Genomic DNA, 21,774 nt, shown 5'->3' with positions numbered 1-21,774 from the left:
CTGGTCTATTTTCTTTTTTCAGCAAGTATTCTTCTGAACTAAGATATTAGATGGTGAAAGCAGGACAGGCAGAGCTTAAGTCTAGCGCACTCACCCTACAGATCTCCAAAAGAATTGTGTATAATTTCACCTAGACTGGTTCACTAAGTGACCCCCACGGGCAGATCCTTGGCTCTCCTAAGTCCTCTTTGTGCTAGCAGAGTGGTCTTTGGGGGATTTTCACCAACTGGCATAACTTAGAGCAGTGTACCAGGAACCTCTTCAGAATGGAGGAATAGAAAGGTGGCTTATACACACTTCTCCCTCCCTCCTTCCATCTCATGCTTGCAGCTGAGGATTTACCACCAGATGTTTACCTCATTTCTAATGCATGAAATCACTTGTGTTAAAGCTATCATTCAAAGTCTCTTCTGGTCAGGTGGTCCATACCTTAACCAACAAAAGCAAAAGAGGAATTTAGGTACAGAAGGCAGACTAATTACTCATAAACCAAGGCACCTTGATTAACACGTTCAATTCTTCCCAAAAGTGCTACAGGATTCTGTAATGGCTCAAAGTGGTAAGGTCCTTACTTATATACATCAACTGAAAAAGACCAACTCCAATAGCACAGGTCCCTCCAATGTTACATTGGATACAGCTTCAGAACTGTCTTAAGAGGGCAAAGTGCCATCATCTGAACTACCAACAGTAACCCCTATGACCATGGCCTTGGATTTTTCTTTTTCCAAGCATCTCCAGTCCTGTCCATGCTTTCAGTGACACTGATGCATAATTAAAATGTCAGATCAAAATACGCTGTTAGACAGCTATAGTAACAATATATGAGCTAGTAAGTTACATATACCTAAAACGATGGCTTTTTTCACTCCTACACAGGAAGCCAGTACGTTACTCTGAGGTCAACTCTTCACGTCCACCTTGATCAGGTGTCACTAGATTGTACTAAGATGCTGATATACAGCAAAAGCACAAACAATTCAGCTATGGGTCAATTGTGTCTAACTTCAGATGTTTCAAGAGGAATGCAAGAAGAAATTTTAAAATGACAGGGATACTCAGTGATGTTTGCAGCAAAATGGTCTGGACTTATCACTCTGCTGAAGCCATATCTAGCTGGACCCATTCTCTGCTTTAGCTTTGAAAATCCAATATTTTCCCTCCTTTTGTTATGACCCAATGACAAGAAAGGAGGAGCCACCAGGAAATAAAGGTGTTATGTGTGGGTTTAAAAAAAAAAAAAAAACATGCTGTGGAAGGTGTTTTTAGAGTGGCATGACCATTACCACTTTGCCTTCTGTTCTGACACACAAGTCACATAGCAACTTGTACCACTCCATAGCAACCTCCCATACAAAGACAAGCTTGACTGTTAATTAAAGAAAGTCTACTTTTAATTATATAGAGAGAAAGAGTCTCAAAATAAACTCTCCCTGACAAGGGTTTGTACAATATGTTCTCTCCCTACAGGACACATTTTAAATGGAAAACTGTTAACGCAGCATTAAGGTTCTAGAGCTAAGACTCAGGAAATGCAAAAGTTAAGATTCCTACAGCAGCAGCATCGCTGTCAAAGCGAATACCTTATCTATTTTGTGCTCTACATAAACAGTAATAATAATAATAATAATCTTTGTGTTTACGTGATGTGGTAAGGGGACCTCATCCAGTGTGGGATGGGTTCAGGTCTCTAGGCAGTGAGACTTAAAGGCTAAAGTCAATAGGGTTGCCCTGATCCGCAGGGCTGTAAGGCCTAGGGGCTGGAGTCTATAAAATCACCCTGATCTGCAGGGATGTAGGGCATCGTGGGCCAAGTCAATGGGGTAGCCCTTCTCTGCAGGGCAGCAAGGCCTAGTGGCCAGAGTCAATAGAGACACCCTGTGTTCATGGGGCAGTGTGGTCTAGCAGCCAGAGTCCATAAAATTACCATGGTCCGTAGGGCAGTGTGGCCTAGCAGCCAGAGTGAACAGAGTTGCCCTCCAGAGTGGGGCTGTATGGCCTAACAGCCAGTTGAGGTGTGGGCAGACACCTGGGGGAGGGGGTGGGTGGCAGCCAGGGTAGGGGGACTCAGGCCCTCTCTGCTCCACTGGGTCCCAGCCCAGGGCCCTGTCACTGGCAAGTGTGTCCACCACTGAGCCAGCGGGAATCCGTCCACAACACACTATCGTTGGGACAATAGCTAGTCTCCCCTTGGGTTACTTCCTACCATACTACGCATGATGGCAGTCTGTGCATCTTCGGGGTCTCTGGGTTCTTCGGCTGTGCAACTCCCTGTAGCTCAGACCTCCCTGGGGTGTCCACAGATAGCTGGACATCAGCTTGGGTGTCAGCGCCTCTGTCTTCTGCAATCCAGGTAAGGAGCATTCTTCCTCTCTGGCGGTCACCCCAGACTGAGCTGGGCTGCTCCCTCTTATACTGGTGCTACATCTGGAGCATGCCCAGTAGGGACGTGGGGGGCCTGGCTTCCTCCGCCCACAGTGAGGAGATAACCCTTTCCTGTCCAGTGTGGGGTGAGTTCACCCTGTTACAGTTTAATATGAAAAACAAAAAGGAAAACTACTACCTACATATGAAATGGCTAAGTTAAGATTTTCTTAAAAACCTTCCTCACTTGAATGTTATTTTAATGTTGCATGAACACATTTTCTTTTCTTTTTTTTTTTTAAAGCTAAGAAATGAAAGGACAAAGAACACAAGACAGAATGTGTGTGTACTTCCTAAAGGAACGGGATTGGTCCTAGTTAAGTGTTGCACTAGGGTCTGTAAAAATAACACACTCCTTTAATTGCACATAAGAACATAAGAACAGCCATACTGGGTCAGACCAGGAGCGGCACCAGGGTTTTTGCCACCCTAGGCAGCAGCACTCCTCCTCAGAGCATTTGGCGGCGGGGGTCCTTCCGCTTCGCGTCTTCGGGGCACTTCGGCGGCAGGTCCCAGAGCGAGTGAAGGACCCGCCACTGAAGCGCCCCGAAGACGCGGAGCAGAAGGACCCCCGCCGCTGAATTGACACCGAGGACGGCAAAATGCCGCCCCCCCAAATCCTGCCGCCCTAGGGTCACCTAGTGGAAGTGCCGGCCCTGGGTCAGACCAAAGGTCCATCTAGTCCAGTATCCTGTCTTCCGACAGTGGCCAATGCCAGGTGCCCCAGAGGGAATGAACAAGACAGGTAATCATCAAATGATCCATCCCCCTTGCCCATTCCCAGCTTCTGGCAAACAGAGGCTAGGGACACCATTAATTTACATGCATTGCAAGGGCAAACATTTCAATTGCCTAGATAACATCAATTAAAGTAAAACTGAAACATTTAATGGTGATCACTGTGCATGTTTCATAGAGCACTAGTACACTGCTTACAAGAAATGGTGTCTTCATTAAATGAACAGATCAAATTGGGACCCTTTTGGGGTAATTGAGGCCTGGGAGTAAACTGAGGATCTAAACTACATTTGGACAAGGGCTGTCAGAACCCCTACCCTAATTAGGCAGGAGAGGAAGGCAGAGATGCCTGAAGACCTGCTCCCTTGTTAGTGGAGCAAAAGAGCAGCATGGAATGTAATTTAAATTTCGTAGGCTTTAGGGCAGTGGTCCCCAAACTGTGGGGCATGCCCTCCTACAGGGACACAAAGGAACATTTGGGGGGCATGATGGGCCCTGGGCCGGCCCCCACAAGGGGAGGGGAGGGAGAGAGTCACCCAGTCCCGCTCTGCCCCCAGCCGCTGCTCTGGCCCCGGCCCGCGGCTTCACTCCTGACCCCAGCTCCACTTCTGGCCACAGCTCCAGCTGAAGCTCCAGCCCCAGACCCAGACCCAGCCCCGACTGCCACAGCTCAGCTTCCAGCTCCACTCCCAACAGCAGACCTGCTCCCAGCTCCGGCTCCCAACCATGGCTCCTAGCGCGGGGCGGACAGATTTCAAATCTTGTACAACTTCAAGTTTGGGCACCACTGCTCCAGGGGCCCCACTGAATTCTGAGGTGCAGAGCCTGTGAGCCCAGGTATTTTAAACTGAGCTTGACATTTAATGGTCATCCATTCAGATAAACGTTGTTTGGGGCAGGAACACAGGAATAGGAAGGCTGGGCAGTAGTCAGGAGGGATAAGGTGAAGAGGCAACAGTGGGGCAAAGCAGTTAATGAAAATACATATCAACATTCCTCCCTGTCTCAGCAAGGAGAGGTGCTCATGTCCAGAAAGCAGAGTGGTACTGAAAAGGAGAAATGTTGTCTCTATGCTCTGGCGCTATTGGCCAGTTTGGAGGAAGGTGGGAAAGCTGAACTGGGAGGGATCAGGGAAGCCAAAGGGCAGAAATGGCCCTACTGGTCCCAAATACTGGCTCCCAGTATTTGTTCCAACCTAACCTTCTCTGTAGGTTCCTTGTGGCTGCCAGAGCTGCATTTCAGACTTGCTATGGGCTTGGCCAGATCAATTTTGGGTGAAAGGAAGGAATTCTTCCCACAGGGCAAAACTTGCCACACTATGGGTTTTGGGGTTTTTCCCCCTTCTCCCCCGCCCCACATTCCTCACTGCATTCTGGAGGCCTGGTGTTTTAGGGGTTGTTTGTTTGTTTTAAGAGCCAGAAAAAGAAAGAATAGTTGATTTGTTGCACTATATGGCTGAGGTCTAAGGCAGATATGCTAGAGTTTAAGTCTTGTACATGTAAAGGCACCTTTGACTAGACCCTCATTTCCCCATGCAAGGGGAAAGTGGGATGACTCCTATGTTCAGTGTTATGGGGTGTTAGGCTAAGGGTAGCCATTTCTCTTTCCCTACTGCTTGACCAGTTTAAGGCTAGTTTCCTCCCACACTGCACCCTGGTAATTTAAAGGGGGCAACTACCCCAGTTAATTGATTTAAAGTTAATCAAGTTGCAGCCTACCACTTACCTCCACCCTATATGTCTCATTTTCCTGTATAGGCTGATCAATAATGACAGGATTGTAGGAGGTCACACCATCGCTAATGTGAGTTTTAAATCTGTGGACTGCTCTATGGGAACTTGAGGAAACAATCCAGGAGGGCCCAGGATGGAAGCATAATGAACAAAATGTAATATTCATTTTGTAAGTGGTATCTCCCTACCCTGCAAGTACAAGGAATTGCATCTTCCACCTTCTGATTTCTTGTCAGCAATCAACACCATTTATACATACATGCTGTACAGAGAAAAAAAATTACATGACAGTGGATCTCTAGTATGACATGTACCTTCATGGATACAGAGAGAAGTGATAACTCACCAGTGAAATAGCCATGAGTGAGATATCTGTCTTTTCTCATAAGTGAATTGTCATAATAGAGTTCTTCACAAACTATACACTTACAAAACCACAAGAAAGAAAGGAAGAAGGAAAAAGAAACTTCTTTGGATAACTGATACAAACAAGACTACTAAAACATATGTAGGAACAGACATTTTCAAATCTTGTACAACTTCAAGGACATTGGAGTTCTGGTTAATAAATGACACCCTAAACTAGAAAAAGAACCCATAGCAGCATTTGACAGCATGTTATTATATACACACTCATACATGCACATATCCCCACACACATACATATGTAATACATATGATTGCATGGTAAGGTATTCATGTTTTCTTGGCATGTGCTTAGGATGGCTAACTGTTGGTGAAGTGAGTTAAGCAGGAGATCTCAGATGAGTGCTGGTAAGATGTTTATATTAGGCATTCTGTGACTATCACGCATGCCACTGGATAACTATTCTAGAAATGTTTTAGAGAGTTTTTTTTTTTAATGTTATTGGGACTATGTCCTGTATCTCTCCACCTTTACTGTCAGGGCTACTCTCAATTTTGCCTTTCTCCTGGGCAAGTTTTCTTAAGATCTTGAATTTGCAGAATTAAAGGCCAGAAAGGACCTTTTAAGAACCTACGAACCTGACCTGCATAACATAGGACATGGAATTTCACCTAGTAATTCCTACAGTGGAGGGAATTATTCTTCTCTACTATGGGAATGAGCCATATCAAGCCTAATAACTTAAAAGAACACAAAAAGTTACCGGTGTTTTATTCTCACCTATCTAGCAAACCACTTCAGCATGTAAGTAGGTCCACTGACTTCAATAATCAGATGTAACAAGTAAGCATGCACTTAAATTCCTTGTTGAATGAGGGCCTATGAGCTTACTACAGATTTCTTTGGGATTTAGTGGCCAAAAACAATCCTGGCCTACAGAGTTTCACCCCCTTACACCAGCAATTAATTTGGTCATAGGTCTTAAAGAGCAAGAAGTTGTGTCTTGACTGAGAAAATGTCTTTTCAAGCTTTATAAACCTTCAAGAAAGGTGTAGGAGCAACAGAAAACTAAACTGCTTTCTCTGACAACTAAGCAATCAGGAGTCAAAATATTATTCTTAACCTGCAGAATCTGATTCATAATCATCATTTTTTTAAGAATCCCAGCAAAATATCTTATTTGTATTTTCTTTAAGCCTTCAGATGCATTTTCCATCATAATATGAATTCCTGTGAAATAAGAGAAATGTATTTCAAGCTGTCATCTATTCCAAAATCAACTAAGATTATTAATTTGTTCAGATTCTGTTTCTGATTCTGGGTACATTCCACTGCAATGTCAAAGCAAAACCATTCCATCCTGACTAACAACTCCATAAATTTGGAGACATGAGCCATTCAATATCTCCCTTTCTTTAAACAAACGTACTTTAACCCAAAATTTCAAAAGTGACTAGTGCTTTGTGATGCCCCACTGGAGATACCTTGAATGAACCTGATTTTCGGATCACACACCTGCTGAAAAATCGAGTCCCTTTAAATGTTCTCAATTTGGGCAGACAATCACTAGTCACTTTTGAGAATTTGGGACTTGGCCTTATTGTCCAAGCATGATTTTAAGCAAAACAGCCCCCATTCAAACATATTAGGATTCCTCTTTTAATTACTGAAGAATGATTTCAGTGGAAAGAAATATTTTATTTTTAAAATATTGGTTTCACCTTTAATCTTTTATATGCATTTTGATCTTTGCCTTTTGTAATAACAACATGCCACTCTAGGGCATACAGTGTACTGAGATAAGATAATGTCAGGATTAGGGGGAACTCAAGGGATACCTATGATATTACATCATCTCAATATGGCTCTTAGCCTGTGGTGTGTATTATTGGTTAATTAAGGCACAGGAAATGATGTATATGAAAAGATACATCTTCCTTATTTCCACTGAAATAAAAATTTCAAATCAAAAGCATCTGTCTTTTTTCATTTATATGTCAAAATGTAATTGGCTATGGCTGGGGTTTGTTGCCTTTATTACTTTTAATAGCTGTACAGCCACTGATTGCCCAAGCTGATGGTTAATTTAATTCCTGTCAATACAATATTGGGGCTGTCTGCATATTCAGGCCATGATTAACTGCAGCACAGTCCATAACAGTAGTGTTATTATTACTGCATTTAACTACCTCTCGGGAGAAGACAAATTAAATTATGTTGAAAATGCTGTTGATTATCATTACGGACTTATTTGTAGAGCACAATTACTGATCTGTTGTAAAATAAATCAAATTTTTTATCATCTTGGTATAAATTAAATGTAATGTAGGCGAATGGAGAGTGGTTACTGAAAGAGTTCAGGCAGCTTTGTATAAGTCAACCAAGCACTGAATTAAAATAATAATCACAGATGAACATGATATTATATTTTAATAATAAGCTACTTTGTGACCAAGTGTGGCTCATAGATTATGGGATTTCAACAATAAAAAAAAGCAAACTTCAAATGCTTTATGAGCTGTTGACTTAAACAAAAAGGTTGAGGCCTTCAAATAAATTACTTTATACTACTGTTTCTACACAAGCTGGAATCATGGTTCAAGTAACTAATTTTAGGCACTGCTTTAAAAATACAATTACACTAATAGCTTACATATGACAGTCCTTTAGCTCTCCTCTTCCATCTTTAATACCCACCCCTGCCACACTGTATTATATCCTTACTGAATGTGTTGCATTACTGATAACTGCAGTGACAACAAAATATTTGCAACATTTGTGCACAGATATAATGTATGCTAAACGCTCATGAATACATATTGATTAACACCATTATTTCTAAAAGAACGAGATGGTGACTATTGCTTATTGGGTGAGGAAAAGTGGGAGAAGGTATAAAGGAGCTTTCTCCAGCCCTTTACACAGCTATGGAGGGGCCAGCAACAAGCCCAGCCACTGAGTTCTGAGTCTAGCACCACCACCAACGCTAGGAAACCCAGAGAAGGGGATGAGAAAGGTGACATGGATGGGAGGAGCATGGCCCAAGCCTCCTTTTACACTACCCATCAGAGTTCAGCTGATGAATGGGGAAGAACAGGCTGCACCTATCAGTGATGGAGGCAGATTATAAAATGGTATAAATTGTCGTAGCTCCATTGAAGTCAATTTAGAATCTTCCCTCTGGCACATATGTTCCTCCAGTGCTCTAAATGGGCATATTGACATCACAGCCTCTTCTTACCCAAGTCTACTGTAATGTGGGCCTTAAAAGCCACAATATACCCCAAAGCATCTAGTATCACTTCCTTATTTAAAAAACAACCCTCACTTCACTAGGTGTTTTCCCTACATAAGGACTACATGAATACACCCTTTTTGTACCTATTACAAGCATAGCTATTATATGCTGAGCTGGTAGGTTGCCTAACACTTTTCATTAAAGGCCCCTGTTTTAAGTTGCTTAAAATTATGCCAAATGTTAACCCTTGAGGCTAACATTTTTCATACTTTCTGCCTCTGACTTTTCTTGTAAAAGCTGACTTTCTTGGAAAGTTCCAGAAAAAACAGCTCACATATTTTTGAGAATGAGGTTGGGGGGGAAAAATAGGCAGTTTGCCTGATGTTAATTTCCCCCTTCTCCCCCCAACAGTTTTTTGAAGAGCTTTCCAGCTTCCATGCTTTGGAACAGAAACTTGAAATGTGGCAGGGACATGTTTCTGAGGTTAGAGAGGTGCCTTTTGCTGTCTCCTTAAAAATCTACCCAGATCTGGCCAAGTTACAGGACTCTGGCCTTTGCACATGCTCAGTAGTGCTTAGAGGCTTATTGCTAAGTCTCTGAACATTCCATCTGCACTGAACATGCTTCAGCCCCACAACTTCCCACATGCCAGCTCTTCTCCACTTGGGAACAACATTCTTTGTAAGCTGGCTGGGGACCCAGGAAAACTGGGTTCTAATCCTGCCTCTGCCACACACTTCCTTATATTGATTCTTGGCAATACTATCATAATATAAACATATTCTCTTTTTGATGTTGATTCTAAAAAAGTTCTGCTTCTTTTCATGGACTTTTAATGACTCAAAATACAAGCTTTTCACAATAATGCTGTGTTACACAGCGCCCACCACCACCCCATTTAAGCTATGCAATATCAATATCACAGCATCCAGAAAACTGCACATTGCCAAAGATCATTTTTATTATTAACTATTAATTCTACAGCACACAAAAGTATGCTAGGTGCCTCCCACTATAAATAAGGCAATGTGGTCCCTGCCTCAAACCAGTCACAATGTAATTTCAGCTGCAAAACAAAAACAGGGGTTAGCAAAAGTGGAGGAAGGACGGGATTAGTTACAGCTGTAAGGGGAAAGATGTTCTACATAAAGGGGATAGAAAATGTGAAGATAAAGTCCAGGCTCAACATTCTCAGCATTCTTTACAAAAAGCATGCTAGACACCCGACAGAAAGAAGCAGGTAGCATGCTTTCCATAATATGTGCTAAAAACACTTTAGCTCAGTCTATACTAGCAGCTATGCAGTTTCAAATTTCCAGTCCAGTGGGACACACTGTTGACTTTTCTAGTGTTCCTTCTTTAAAAAATAAAGGCTTTATTGGAAAGCTTCAAACATGTGATGGGGATGTGTCCCATAAACCCCATCCGCATAGCATAACCCTATAACTCATGCATACACATGTAGGTAGAGAAGCCAAGTCAGTCAATATCTATGTTTAAATCAGTGGGGATAAAAGGGTTTAAAAAGGCAGTAGAATCAGGTACTATCGGGTTAAATAGATATAAGATATGCAACATATTGGGGCCCCTGTGTCTTAAATGCATTTCTAGGTTAATCTTCAATACAGTCAATTAATAAAAGTTATCAAAATCTGCTCAAATGACAGACAGAAGAGAATTTGTGAAATTCTATCTACCAAATAAAATAAACTCAATACAGCAATTTATGTCTTAAATAAAAGTCAAGAATGCAAGCATCCCAACACTCAATAATACCAAAAAACAAAACCATTATTAACAAATTTGACCAAATATTACATATATTTATATAGACAAATATAGATATTTTCAAAAAAGAGCACATCTGCCTGTAATAAATATCAATAAATTCTGCTAAAAATGAAAATTGTTACTAAAACAATTGTGCAGACTGTTCATGACCTGTGAAATTCACCCATCAGTGGGGGAGCTATGAAAGGATCCCAACATAGCAGTGGATGATACTGTGCTGATTTGATATGACACACACTATTCATCTTCATAAAAGTTTCAAACTCACGAGCTACAAACTGAGATCCATTGTCATTTACTAGCCGATCATCTAGCAAACAACGAGAAGTGAACATTTCACACAGCTCCTTCCTCACAGACGTGGAGCACAGGAGCAGTTTTAGTGGCACTGATGAATGATCTCCTTATGGCCATGGGAAGACGACGAACTTCTGCAGTGACACTGCTGGATCTATCAGCAGCCTTCCACACAGTGCGTCAATATTACCTTGTACTCCACCAACAGAGGACAGCTAAGTCAGCTTCACTCTTTTCTCACAAACAAAACCCCGAGAGTCATGGCTGATGAATGCTTCTCTGTCCAATGAGCCCTCACTTGTGACATTTTGCAAAGATCATTCCATGCACACATATACCAAAGAAGATTGTAAGGCAATATGGACTTCAGTGTTACCAGTATAGTGATGATATCCAGCTATATGCTTTCATTTCAACTGATGTAGCCAACGTCATCATCCTGTTATCATGGTACCTGAGTGATCTAGCCTTATAGATGAAAAATAGGTGGCTCAAACTCAACTCAGGCAACAGAGAGGTGATGCTGGTGGGAAGAAGAAAGCAACTTTAGGAGCCAGCCAAGATATTAACTCATTCACTCTTGAAGTTGTCAAGGATTGCAATCTTAGAATCCTATTGGATTCTTCTCTGCTTCTGGACACAAAGATTGTGACATTAGTAAGAAACACCTCTTTCCACCTACCCATGATACCTCTAACCATCTTTACTTCTCTGCACCTTTCCACACTCAGCTATAGCTTTCTTAACTATAGCTTAATCACTTTCTTAATAATTTCAAGTTATAATGAATAGCACCATGTTTCTATGGACCAGAAGAAAATTTTGAAAGCTAATAATAATGCAATATGTAGCATATCTATCGATCTCAAAGCACTTTGCAAAGAAGGATATAATTATCCATTTTACAGACCTATAAACTGAGGCCCATAGAAGTAAAGTGACTTCCCCAAGGTCACACAAGTTAGTACCAGAGATGGAAACAGGGCCTTATCATGTAACTCTCACTCCTGTGCCATATTGCTGTACTTCATGGTCTGGGACAAATGAGAGGTACTACTTTTTAAATAATTATTTGGATTAAAATCCACAATAATTTTCAAAAATTAGAGTTACATCCAAGCTGAATTTGGACCAGTATTTTAAAGCAACTACATCCATTTCGGGGATAACAGCTGGATAGGTGTGGGAAAGAATATGTTTTACCAACATTAACTAAATACAACATTCTTCCAATATGGTGCTTTCCTGTACATATGCCCATCAAACAGGTCAGGTTTTCCCTTTCTTGTTCATCCACACCTCCCACTTACTTCTACAGATGTTTAGGGAGCACAAGAAATGCAGGTTTGGGCTCAATATCTACACAGGTGAGAATAATTGCTATTCTACTGCAACTTAACCTCAGTCTTTTAACAGGAGAAGGCAGTTACGGGAGAAACCAGGCCATACAAATGAACAAACTAGAACATTAAACAGTGACACTAGTTAGCTGATATGGCTACTAAAGTCACTCACTGAATTCTTCCTTGTCAGTTTTTCATCCTTCAACTATATTATTATTTTCTTCTGCCATTAAGTAGTTCTAGTCTATGTAGTATATTGAAGAACCCATAAAATCTGTTTTTCCAGGGCACCCTCATAAAAGCAGCTTTGACATCTCCATTAGAAAGGTTAATTATGTCAGCAACAATTTTGCTGTTCTGCATTGGACGGGGAAGTTCTAGGTATACAGTACAGTTATATGCTGTAGATATGTTACTACTGTAAGCTTGCTGTTCAAACAATATTGTGTGCTGCTTTCTGAAACCAAATATTTTATTATGTTTAATTTTATAAAATCATCACGAGCCATTTTATGACATATTTTTATGCACTACAGTCAATTAAAAAGGCTGCCTCCCTACAAAATACGCAGTGTGACCTGAAGCCTACCCTTGCAATTGTAATACTTTAGACAATTATGTTATTATTTTCTAGGATGTGCTCTCTACAGCCCTTTGAATACTTGTGCCAGATTAACTTAGCTCTGTGTCACAAATTGGAACTGACGTGTCATTCATGTTAGAACTGTAAGTGGTAAGGAAAGATTTCATTCAGCTAAAACAAATGTAATTTGCACTAATTTCTTTTTTCCAAATGGAAGTGTTCATGACAAATTTTGTTCACTAATACCTAAGCCGCCATCATGTAAGCTTAGAAAGCTTAAAACACTGTCTGCTATTAACTTATGTTCATGCATTTTTAAATGCACACACCATGATATTTCGATCTTGCTTTGTTTCTGTTTCATTTTAGAATATATTTTGACCCCATGTTTTGTGAATGTACTGACATTAAATTGCCTTGATTTCTATAATTAGCCCAAGATTTTTTAAAATATACCTAGTAAGATTCCAGAGCCAGCAAAAAAATACCTTTTTAGAGGTATTCTGATGCAAACATAGGCCCCAGTTCAAGACGATACTTAAACATGTGCCTAAAATCAAGCATAAGTTATAATACCTAGCTCTTATATAGTGATTTTTATCAGTAGATCACAAAGCACTTTACAAAGGAAGTCAGAATCATTATCCCCATTTTACAGATAGGGAAACTGAGGCACGGAAAGGGGACGTGACATGTCCAAGATCACCCAGGAGGCCAGTGGAAGAGCTGGGACTAGAACCCAGGTCTTCTCTGTCTGAATCCAGTGCTCCATCTGCAAGGCCACACTGCCTCTTCAGCTGCTTAAAATGAAGTGCCAGATTCTCATTTATACTAAGGCTGTGCACTGCCCAGACAAGAGAGGTATAAAGTAGCCTTAGTATAAAAGAATCAGGATCAAGCAGATGCTTAACTACCTTTCTGAATCAGGGCCTCAGCAGAAAGAATTTAAGAACACAATTGTCCACAATTAGACAAACAAATTAAACGATGGCTCTTTCTTAACAACCTGTCTGTAGCACAGGATTTGATCTTCCTCCTATATAATCATTTATCTGGGGGAGAGGGGGAGGGAGGGGAATGGGGATGTAAATCAGAATATTGACCCTGCAGTAGGTTTCTTAAATAAAGAAATCACCATTATGTGCAGAAGTGACAGATCTTCATTTCAATTCTCTGATCATCCTGGATTAGATATTAAATATAAACATAGGGCAGGCACACTATTTGCAGTCGTGCACCAACCACCTCATGTTACCTCTTTTCAGCCCTTTAAGGAAACAAATATAAGCGATTACACTAATACCGTATCTAAAACCTGGGCCATTTCAGGCTGAGATTTTTACCAGTCTGCGTCAACATTTGATACCTGACTTGCATAACATTGATTTTCATTTTATAAGCATGACTGAAATCCCTTCCCCCCTAAAAAGAGACTACACTGTGTCTGTTCAAAAAGCACAACAAGCACAGAAAAAAGTATTTACTAATGTATTTCTTTGATACTTAGTCTATGTCTCAGCATAACTATGTGACACATAATAAAGAAAACTTGGAGGCTTAGATTAAAAGTAGACTTTACGCTGTTTGTGCATCTGCTTTTTTTATGATCCACAGATATTTTGAATTCATTCATAATTCATTACATGCTCATTTCTAGGTAACACAGTAATATATCAGCACAACCTTCTCACTTCTCAACAAGCTATACAGAGGCTTATTTAATGGCTGCTAAGTAATGTAAAAGGTACAGCCATGAATGTAAGTGCCATAAGATACATACCAATGCTTCATCCTGCAAAGGTTACCATTTGAACAGACTTGTGTCCAGGCTGAGTCCAACTGAAGTCAACAGGACTTGACCTAGAAGAAAGAGTTAATCCATACAACTCCTTTTGCTGGAACATGGGCCAAATCTACAAATAGGTGTCTGTACCTTACAGCTGTTCTGAGGGATAATCAGTACAAGCATTCTTCATTCCTGGACATCCAACAATGACTTGCCATCTACAATGGTCAACCATCATTTGTAAGCACAGCCATCTAGAAAAAAACAAGACGGGAATTCTAGGAACACCTGATGAAGTTCCAAATTTAAAACACCTTGCATAATCAGTATCAAAGCAGGACTAATGGGGATGCAAAAGAAAAGCAGACAGGATGGCCCAGATCCAGCAAAGCACTTGAGGATGTGCTTACTTTATGCATGGAAGTTCTCCCATTGAAACCAGTTTCATGACACTACTCACGTGGATAAAATTAAGCATATGTTTAAGGGCTTTGCTGGATGGGTCCTTAATAACAGTTCAGAGGTTGATGCAAAAAGCTAAAGTTACTCTTGTGTTAGATACAACGCCTTAGTGGGAATGTAAAGCATGCACAGATAAAGTCCCTTTGAAGATATGGAGTTAAATCCTGGCTTCATTGAAGAAAATTTTGGGAATTTTGTTACTGAATTCCATGGTGCCGAATTTCACTCTAGGTACTTTTGGGCCTGATCATTTCCCAATGAAGTCAATGATACTTCCATTGACTCTGAGCAGGGGCGGCTCTAGGCACCAGCAAAGCAAGCACGTGCTTGGGGCAGCCCATTTGCAGGGGCGGCAGACGGGGGATCCAGCCTGGGAGCTGAGAACCAACAGGGGACCTGGGAGCTGTAGTTCCTTGGTTAGCTCCCTGCCTATAGAGCCAGCCCTGGAGCAGGGAAAGAACTACATTTCCCAGCATTCCCTTGGCCACTATCAACAGGAAAGAGGGGGAGGGAGTGAGGAAGCTGAGACCTCATGCTGCAGCCTGCTGTGAGTGGAGAGCTGCACTGGGAAGGGCAGGGAGACCATATTTTAACATTAAAAAATAGGACACTCCACAGGGAGGGAGGGTAGCCCCACCCTGCCCCCATCCACTCCCTCCGACTGCCCCCCACAGAAACCCCAACCCATCCACCACCCCCTGCTCCCTGTCCCCTGATCACCCCCTCCCAGGACTCCTGCCCCAACTGCCCCCCAGGACCCCATCCCCTATCTAAGCCCCACTGGTCCTTGTCCCCTGATTGCCCCCTCCCGGGACCCCACCCCCATCTAAGCCTCCCTTCTCCTTGTCCCCAACTGCCCCCTCCTGAGACCCTCCCCCAACTTCCCCCCTAGGACTCCACCCCCCACCTGTCCCCTGACAAACCCCTGGGACTCCCATGCCTATCCAACTGCTGCCTGTCCCCTGACTGCCCCCCAACCCCTGACCTATCTAACCCCCCCTTCTCCCTGCCCCTGACTGCCCCCCCGAACCTCCGCCCCATCCAACTCCCCAACCGTGCCACTCAGACCAGCGTGTCTGGCTTTGTGCAGCACCAGACACGCTGCTGCATACATGCTGCCATACTCCCCTGCGGAGCCACCCCTGCCCCTGCCTTCCAGATTTGAACACTTCAAAATTCAGCAGTGCTCAAACTCAGTTTGGGCGGCTGTTACTTAGGGTTACCATATTTTAGTTTTAAAAAAGGAGGACACTCCACGGGGCCCCGGCCCCGCCCCAACTCCGCCCCTTCCCCGCCCCAGCCCCGTCCCTTCCCCAAAGTCGCCGCCCCAACTCTGCCCCCTCCCCTGAACGCTCCGCCCCCTGCTTCTCCCCCTCCCCTGCTTCCCGCGAATCAAATGTTCACGGGAAGCCTGAAACAGGGAGGCAGCTGGGGCTGGGACGGGGTGCAGCGTGGCCCAGTCCGGCCCCCCCGGCCGAGCAGCTCCCTCCGGCTGCTGGCCAGCCCAGGCCAAGAGGCTCTGGCCCCGGCATTTCCCTCTCGGCTCAGGCCCTGTGGCCCCGGCCTGGCCCCCGTCCCCGTCCCAGCCCCAGCCGAGCACCCCCGGCCCCGGCCCGCCCCGGCCCCCGGCCGAGCACCGCCAGCCCCAGCCCCGGCCCCGGCCGAGCACCCCCGGCCCCCACCCCCGGCCGAGCACCCCCGGCCGAGCACCCCCGGCCCGGCCCCGGCCCACCAGGCCCTCCCTCCCTATCTTCCTGGACATGTCCGGCTTTTTGGGATTTCCTCCCGGACGGGGATTTGAGGCCCAAAAAGCCGGACATGTCCAGGAAAATCCGGAAGTATGGTAACCCTATGTTACTTCATTTCTCCCAAATCAAATATACTGATCCACTGTAACTTGCTGTAGAAAAAATAGGATAAAATTGAGCAAGAAATGCTTCCCAGTGGTTATTAGGACTGGAATCGCTATTTTCAAAAGCCATTGCCTTTTGTTTGTTTGTTTGTTTAAAAGGAAGAACGTGATATTGCACTGGCAAATTCCCCATAGAAAGAAAGCGGGAACAAAAGAATAATAAAGGCACCTCAACTTTTCCTCATTTATGTAGGACAGTCTTATAATATGCATCCAGATATCCTCCAATCACACAAGCTGAAAATTGTTCCACTTTACTGCAGTTCTGTAACCATATGGGAACCAATCCTGTCTGTGTTCTGTGCATATCTAAAATTCCTGCTGAATGACCCGCCCTGGGAGCGAGTTACCAGTGACCCAGGGCTGCGGTGGAAGGAGGGTGCAGGTGGGGGGGTGGGAGGGGGGAGAGCCCAGGGCTGGGGCAGCAGGAGGTGTGTGTGGGGGGCAATGGTGGGGAGGTAGGGGGGAGCCCAGAGCTGGGGCAGCAGGGTGTGTGGGGGAGGAGGGGAGAGCCTAGGGCTGGGGCGGCAGGGGGGTGCAGGTGGTGGGGGAGAGCCCAGGGCTGGGATGGCAGGAGGGTGCGGCGAGGAGCCCAGGGCTGGGACGGGGGGGCAGCCAAAAATTTTTTTGCTTGGGGCAGCAAAAAACCTAGAGCCGGCCCTGACTCTGAGGAGAACTGGATCTGCCCCTTTGTAAGCTTCTGGGTGTCAAAAACAACTGGTGTCTACACTTCTGCTTTTTCTTATTAATTATACCATTTCTTCTTACCAGGAAAGGATTTACTTTCATAGCGCCAAATTCTGCCTTCAATTACACCAGAAGAATCCACTGACTCAGTCACTGACACCAAAGGAGTAAAGAGAATCAAATGTAGCACAGGGTACAATCTGACCCATAGTATTGGTGAATACTGTATTTAGAAGATTAAGATAAACAACCTGTCCCATATTCTTATGCATAGTCACCTTTTGAAAATTTGGGTTCATAAATAGACTACCCAGAAGTAAGACTCAAAAGAATACTCAATCCATAATTTTAAAGCAATCTGTGATTTTACAATTTAAAAAAAAAGATATATATGTTTTCCATCATGCCATTTCCATTAATTCCGCAGGTTCCTCAACAATGTTCCCAAATCATAGGATATATCTCAACAGCACCAATTTAGATTGTATATAAGGAACCCAGTACATTGGTCTTGCTTGAATAACTAAAATAGACATTTCTTCACTTATGTTCATTTAAATGATTTCTTGTTACTGTGTTTAACTATATAATATAAATACATATAGCAATGCAATAATGATTAATAAAACACTGAGTCTCAAAGATTACACACCACTTCTCCTTAACCCTTTGGTTAAATATTAAAACTCATAGATTCCAAGGCCAAAAAGGACCATTGTGATCATCTAGTCTGAGCTCTTAAGTCTTCCTTTTGCTGAGAATATACAACTACCACAAGTTATTAGAATACAGCCCCCAAGCAAGTCTTCTGTCTTTCTGTTATTGAAATACTGATGGTTGTGATTAGGAACAAGTTGTATTGTGTGTTTACAAAGGCCTTCCATAGCATTAATTAATCAAAACTATAAAATATACACAGAATTCAGCAGAGTGTCACAGACACTCAGAGTCCGTGGTGATGGGACAAGAATGACATTGAGAGAAGGATGTATACACACTTATTACAAATAACTGTGATAATTTAAAAGGGTAAAGAATGGTGAGCAACATTTTGTGAAAAGTTTGAGACTTTTCAGAGCTACTTCTGACTTGGATCAAGTACGCTGCCCTGCCTGGCTCATGAGATCTGAAGTAACCTCATTCCCCACTATTTCCCAGTGTAGAGGAGACTACAGGAATTAGGGGTGTGTGAACAGTATAATATCCATGTTCAGATGACATTGGGATTCAGGAGTACTTGTGGCACCTTAGAGACTAACAAATTTATTAGAGCATAAGCTTTCGTGGACTACAGCCCACTTCTTGGGATTCAGAAGTCCTGACAGATGCCCTAGAAACCTCAGCAGGATTCGGTAGCTAGGGAGACCACAGGTTGTTTCTCTAGCTATCAACTTGCCTGGAAAGTCTCTGAATTCTAAGGAGTCAGTGCATGTGGTTCAGCTGCAGTAAAAGGGGAAAATGGGCTGCCTTCCACCATCTTACTCTAAACGATCCCTATTTCTTTATCTCCATCCCTATTTCACAATGTCTTAAAGCACTAAGTTCCATTGAAGTCAATGGGATTTAAGCACAATTCAAATTAAACATGTACTCAGTGTTTTGCTGAATCAGTGCCATGATGTCTAAACACAACAATTAATTTGGGGAAAAAAAAGTTTTGAAAGTGCAAAATATAAACCGAGAAAGTAGCCTAGGGCTGCTGAAATGCCCTCTTGGAGCAGGCCAGAGCATGACAAATGCACCTGCCTCAGTTTCCCCTTCAAGTCCCCAGTAACTCCATATTAGGCTCTCTTGCTTCAATAATACCCCTCCTTTGGGACAGATTATTACCAAAACATAATGCAAAATAGTCCATACCACAAGTCCCCAAACACAATCCTTTCATCCCACCAGTGTATATAGTCCTTAAAATCCCACATCCTATCGTCCTTTGACATAGCACATACCACACTCCAGCAATTTCCATCACTCTTCGGCTCTTTGTCACTGCTATTCTGTCAGGACAGCCACCCCAGACCTTCCAGCTGTGGTGCAACCCCAGTCTTCCCAGCCTCTCTGCTAGATCATTCTTACCAGGGGAGCATCCCTCACTCCCTCTGGCCCTCTCACTGTACCCCTGGGGCCAGCTTTCCAGCATGCAGATATCAGCAGGTAAGCCCCTCTGCTGTTCCCCTGCCTTCAGCCCTCTCCAGCCCTCATCTCCAGCCTAGAGGCCAGCAAGCAACTCCCTCCGCTGATGCTGCTACCTGCCTTCAGCCCTCTCCAGCCATGGTTCTTTGGCTTGGGGAGGTCAATCAGCAAATGCCTCTTGCCAATCTCCTGCCTTCAGCCTGCCCCTAGGAGCTGACCACAGCTTCCTTCCGGGATCTTCCACAGTTGCTCTCACCTGACCTTTTCCTGACGGACTCAGTCTGACCCCTAAGGCAACCCTCACTCACCAGGTCTCTCTCTCTCCTCTAGGGACCAGGTGCCCTCTTTTAAACCCAGCTGGAGTGAGCTCATGAGTCATAGGGGCACTGGCCCTGCTCCCTCTTAAAGGGCCACTGTTATGACAGGAACCATCTTAGTACAACAAAAAGCCCCATTCTTGTACCACATTTCACCTGGTTCTTCAGCCTTGTGCTTCACAGCTTATCCAAAGAGTGAAAATGGTGCAGGAAATCACAACCTGTTGTGGCTTATTGCTTAACTGGAACTACTGCAGCCAGCTTTTATTTTTTAAGCAGGGGCATGAAATGTACATACTTTCCAGGTTAATTTTGGGGGAGGCAAGATGCAGGTAATTCTGTAGCTGAATGCCTCTTTGGGAACAAATCTCACTCCCAAACAAATTGCCACCTACTTTCAACAAAGGCTTCAGTGTTTGCATTATATTGTAAAATCTGAGTTTAATGTTTGAGAGTTATCGTAAGAACCATGTATGGTGCTGCATCTTGTTTCCACAAAACTCCTGTGGAGACAGTAATAAGATGTAAAGTTGAAATTACAAGTATTACATGTGGTAGAAACACAAACCTGCATTTAAAACAACTCAGTCTCATTTAAAATATCCTTGAAAGTTTAGAGAACTGTGTTCAAAGTACTGAGAAAACAACAGAGCCCCACAAGAGAAAAACCCCATGTGGAGAGGGTCTAATGGAGATGGTTGAAGATTATTGTTGGAAGATACAGAGTAGATGCCAGGCATCTAGTCTATAGAATACACTGCCTCAAAGTCAACTCCCTCCACCTGTGGAGAAAGCAATCAACATTAGATATCCTGGTAGCCCCCCAGTATCATTCCTACTTTACAACTCACCATCTGTTTCAAAACACATATTTTCTCTTTTGTCTGTACCTCTTACTTCTTTCCCTCTGCTCTTATTTGTATGGGGTACATTGTGATTCAGACTAAACACCTGCTCAGGGGTGGAAGAGCAAGTCAGAATGCTCCTTACATCTCTCTACAGGTTACTTAGGGCTAGTCTATACTGGAATCGCTACAGTGGCACAGCTGTACCAATGTAGCAGCACTGCTGTAGTGCTGCTAGTACAAACACTCTATGCCTACAGGAGAGAGCTCTCCCATCAGCTTAATTACTCCACCACCCCGAGCTGCAGTAGCTATGTCGGCAGGAGAGCGTCTCCTACCAACATAGTGCTGTCCATACCAGTGCTTAGGTTGGTATAACTTACGTTGCTCAGAGGGTGGTTTTTCCACACCCCTGAGCGACTTAAGTTATATCGAAGTAAGCGTTAGTGATTACGCGGCCTTACCTGTTGGATTCAGGTATGCAGGAGTAAGTGGGGCTACTCACACAAGTTTATCTTCTCACTGGAGCATATGGACAAAGGATAGGCAAAGTAGCAATGAAAGGGCAAAGGCCTGCTCCCTTCCCCCTTGCTTGCTGAGCCAAGGCCTGGGAGCAGGAGTAGTAATTTACCCAACTCCTACGCCAAGGAGAAATTGTGACTCAAAAATGAGGTGCACTGTCTCCTGGTGACATTCCTAGGATGGGGTAGCTTGTGCATCACCCTTGCCCAGGGCTCTGACCCACGTCACAATCTAGCCTTACAAAATAGTGCAATTATAACCATACATATTTCTCCTTCCTGATTTTTTTATCCCATTCACTACATCCCCTTCACAATTAGGTTGTTAGGTATACAAAGCAGGGACCTCCCTTCTTATAGTACTGTGAGATGCCTACCACTGTGAAACAATAATTATAATAATTTAACTCTCTGCATTATTTGAGGATACAGTTTGTATGAAAAAAACACCATATGTCATTGTTAGTACAATAAAAAAAGGTTGTATATCTCCAGAAGGCAATCCCGAGACAAGTGCAAGAGTTCTGTTGATGCTTAATATTCATACACTTAGCGAACCAAGAGCTACAGAAGCTTTCACACAAGAACTCCCTCCCCTCA

Source organism: Malaclemys terrapin, chromosome 4 (genome assembly GCF_027887155.1).
Source record: "Malaclemys terrapin pileata isolate rMalTer1 chromosome 4, rMalTer1.hap1, whole genome shotgun sequence".
Lineage (NCBI taxonomy): Eukaryota > Metazoa > Chordata > Testudines > Emydidae > Malaclemys > Malaclemys terrapin.
The sequence above is the reverse complement of the archived record's forward strand: the minus strand, read 5'-3'. Positions refer to the sequence as shown.